General features: G+C 39.6%; 1 pseudogene; it reads left to right on the top strand.

Annotated features, from left to right (window-relative positions):
• The first annotated feature begins 450 nt into the window (after nucleotides 1-450).
• Nucleotides 451-570, top strand: LOC123391522 (annotated as a pseudogene).
• The last annotated feature ends 3,976 nt before the right edge of the window (nucleotides 571-4,546 follow it).

Here is a 4,546-nt window from a genome sequence, read left to right on the forward strand (position 1 = left end):
GTTCAGGGCTTACGTTTCACCCATTTATTGATAAATACCAATCTCTGCTTTGACACTGGACTTAATTTTGAAAGAGATTTGCTATTGTGGCTGACAAATCCCCCTGTGTCTTCTCAGGACAAATAGCATCTTCATTTGAATTGTCACCTGCCATGTGTCCTCCAGACTTTTGCTTCTTCTTTGCTGTAGGTGGTCAGAAGCTGATTGTACCATCATTTAACACAGGTGATTCTCTATTTAGCTGAAAATTCCTATCTTCTTACTTTTACTTACTTACTTCTTACTTTTTCTTTTAATTGCCTCCCTGCCTTTATTGAGGTATAATCGACAAAACTGTGTATCAAGTATACAGTGTAATGATTTAATGTGTACATTATGAAACATTTGCCACAATCAAGTTACTTAGCACATCCCATCAACTTACATAATTTCCCCTTTTTTGTGTGTGTGTTGAAAACATTTAAGATCTACAATCTTCCCAGTGTGCCATGGCTGCAAACAGTAGCCTCCTCGGTAGTGTATGCAGCCTGTTGATTGTATGGGTTGCCCTAAGGGACCTTGGAGACAGCCCTTTTGGTGGATGCTGGGGTCTGACCTCATGGCTATCTCCAATTTAGGCTGCAGACAGGTATGTGGGGTGCCTTTGGAAAGCCCCAGGGCACAGTAGCCAGGGTCTACATTGGCCAAGTCATCATGTCCATTCGTACCAAGCTGCAGAACAAGGAGCATGTGATTGAGGCCCTACGCAGGGCCAAGTTCAAGTTCCCTGGCTGCCAGAAGATCCACAACTCCAAGAAGTGGGGCTTTACTAAGTTCAATGCGGATGAATTTGAAGACATGGTGGCTGAAAAGCGGCTTATCCCAGATGGCTGTGGGGTCAAATACATCCGTAACCATGGTCCCTTGGACAAATGGAGGGCTCTGCACTCATGAGAACCTTAGCACTACCCCTTCCCGTCATATTCATGCCCATCAATAAATCCAACTTCCTGTCAAAAAAAAAATCTACATTCTTAATAAATTTTAAGTATATAATACAGTATTAAGCATAATCACAGTGTTGTATAATAGATCCTTGGAAGCTATTCATCTTAAGTGAAAGTTTGTACCCTTGACCGGATTCTCCCCATTTCCTCTATCTTCCAGCTCTTGGCAACCACCATTCTATTCTGTTTCTCTGAGTTCAACTTAAAAAAAAAATTAAGTTTCCACAAATAAGTGATACACACAGTATTTTTCTTTCCCTTTCTGGCTTATTTTACTTCCCATAATGCCCTTCAGATTTATCCACATTGTTTCAAATGGCAGGATTTTCTTCTATTTTTATGGCTGAGTAATATTCTGTTGCATATGTGTGTTTATGTGTGAATGCATCTTATCTATTCATCTGTTGATGGACACATGGGCCGCTTCCGTGGTTTGGCTATGGGATCCCATTTTCAACATGGCAGGGTAACAAGGTGAGCCAGGAGGTAAGGATCTGAAGCATGATAGTTGTGTTTGTTTTCCTAAGGGACATGTTCTTTATGATGCCTCACACTGCCTGCGTTGTGGACAGAACCCTCAGAGAAGTTTCCAAAAGTCAATGTTAGTGTCTCCACTAACACTGTAAATAATTTACATTAATATTGTAAATAATGCTGCAGTGAATATAGGGGTACACATATCCCTTTGAATTAATGTTTTTGTATTCCTTGGATAAATATCCAGTATTGTGATTACTGAATCATTTGATAGTTCTGTTTTTAATTTTTTGAGGGCCCTCCATACCGTCTTTCACACTAGCTATATCACTTTACATTCCCACTAACAGCGTACCAGGGTTCCTTTTTCTCCACGTCCTCATCAACATCTGTTATCTCTTGATCCTAACAGGTTTGAGATGACATCTGACTGTGACTCTTAAGCAGGTACACCACCAAAGATCCAGGGCCAAGCTGCTACCCTAGTGCAGTGAAAACAGCTCTGGGCTCAGGCTTATGAGATTTATCACCACCTAACTGTGTGATGTCTGTGAGTCTCTTCAGCTTCTCTGGCTCTCGATTTCCTTATCGTAAAGTGGAGGCTGATTAAAGATGACAGTTCTATAAAGTCCCTTGGATTTTATGGAGCACCTGGAGACACTAACATTGACTTTTGGAAACTTCTCTGAGTGGTCTTTCCATGATGTATGTAGTGTTGGGGCATCATAAGGAACATGTCCCTCAGGAAAATAAACACAACTATAGTGCTTCAGATCCTCACCTCCTGGCTCTCCTTGTTTCCCTGCCATGTTAAAAACGGGATCCATGATTTTACAGTTCTTTGGTGTATGTACTGCCAGTATATGCTGGAATAAACCAGAGAGAGTTTAGGCTAGAGTGAAAAGGAATGGATGACAAAAATAAGTCCTTTCACTTACATGCATTGAAAACCGAGTTCTTTTCTTCATGATGGAGAGGAGGTCTCAGGATCTCTCCTGGGTGTGGAGGGCTAAGACCCCTGTTCCTTTTCGCATAACATATACTTCCGCATTTCTGGAGCTGTTGGAAGTAGCCCATATCTCCCAGGGTAGCTCTGGGATTAGCACATCCTGGCCTGGACCCATTCCCTTAGGAGTGGGGGGGCTAGATTCTGGGGTACAAGCTGAAGGGAGCATACCAGATAGTCAGATGAAGATCATATTGGCACTTATTTCTGTGGCAAAGCTCTAGGGTGATGAATGGTGCACTAAAATGATGAGCATCACATTAGAAACTTGGAAAGGTATATTCACATACTGGTGGTAAACTCAGCAGTGATTTGGATGTACCCAACCACTTTTCAACTTCTAGGGGGTCAGGAAAAGCATAAAGCTTGTTTTGCTCAGATTTTTTTCCCCTCATTTTTAAACTCATGTGCATTTTAATGGAAATTTAATCATATGTTTCAGATTTATTTACACTTAACTCATCAAAATGTTTTGCAAGAGGGATTCAAGGTCCAAGAAGCCTTTCGAGTTTTTTTTATAAGCGTTTTAAGGACTTTTTTTTTTTTTTTTAATAGGAATAGGAAACCATGTATCACTGAAAGCAAACAACTTCAACTCCAAAGGCTCAAGTTTGATTTGAAACTTACAAGTCATGGAGAATATTCTGCTATGAAATGGATTCCCTCATAGTTTTTCCTTAGACATCTATGGGAAAACAGCTGAGGATTTCAGTAGGATATTACCTAGTTTTCTAAAATAGTGAATATCCTGAAATGTAGCATATAGATTGGAAATTGTTATAGATCTTTTTCTTTTTTAGTATTACTTGCTTTTAACACATTTTTCATTTCTCCCCCCCGCCACTTTGGGTGAAGTACAAAACCAGAGTATAAACAGAGATTTCATTTTTTAGAAGATTTTTACTTATTTGTCAGAGAGAGAGCGAGCAAGAGAGAGAGAGCAAGCGAGCGAGCACAAACAGGGCAAGCAGCAGGCAGAGGGAGAATTAGGCTCCCCATTGAGCAAGGAGCCTAATGCAGGACTCAATCCAGGACTGGTATCATGACCTGAGCTGAAGGCAGATGCTTAACAGACTGAACCACCCAGGCATCCCAGCAGCGATTTCATTTTATGTCAAGTTTCTTAGCATTAAGGTTATATAAAACAAAAAATTTTGTGCTAACAGAAGTGTCCATTTGTAAGCAAAATTATCTGTGGTCTAACTTTTTCCATTTTTTTTTTTGTCTTTACTGCCTTTACTATAGAGATAAAGTGGACAGATGATTGGCTTATTTGTAGATCTCTGTGCAGTTCTTTCCCTCCCCCACTGCCCCTCAAGGGGTTGAAGCAGTTCTCACAAGAGTTTAAATATTGAAGAAATTATTGTTTTTATAATTTGAATTAGTATATACTTTTGTAATGCTCTTATACCTTTAGGCTATGTTTTACTTAGGTACTCTATTGACTTTATGCTTATTATTTATGTAAGTCTATGTACTTACATATTTTATGCTCGAAGTATTTCACTTACATACTCTATTTATACTCATATACTTGTATATTACAGTTTGGATCAGTACTTACATTGGAATTCATTTTTATTTAGTGTAGGTTGTACTTCATCATCCTTTTGACATCAGTTTTTTTATTTTCCCCTGGATATACAGATCAATTAATTGATTGCAAGTTTAGTGTTAGAAGAAATGAAGTAAGCACAATGGACTGAACTTTCAGCTAAGAACCCATCACTCCATCCTTGGTCTTTGCTGTGGTTGGAGAAACGGGAATTGACCCAAGAGCATTCAATTCATGCTTGCCAGACAAGTACCTCTATAGTCTGATGCTCTGCCAACTGGGACAAACGCAGAATGGGAAGTTTCTCCACATTCACATCTCTGGGATACATGATTATAGATTGCTCCTATGTGAACCCGACTTTCTTCCCTAGAGTGTGTGTGTCTGCATGTGTGTGTGTGTTTCAGTGTTTTGATAGGAGAAACAGGTCTTCTAGTTCACTACCACCTGACGAAGCTTTATATTTGTACTGTGAATCTATTGCAGTTTTACATATGGTGGCTCAAGGTAAGATTAGTTTTT

The sequence above is a fragment of the Mustela putorius genome, unplaced genomic scaffold (genome assembly GCF_011764305.1).
Source record: "Mustela putorius furo isolate JIRA1106 unplaced genomic scaffold, ASM1176430v1.1 tig00000228_pilon_pilon_pilon, whole genome shotgun sequence".
In the NCBI taxonomy this organism is placed as follows: domain Eukaryota; kingdom Metazoa; phylum Chordata; class Mammalia; order Carnivora; family Mustelidae; genus Mustela; species Mustela putorius.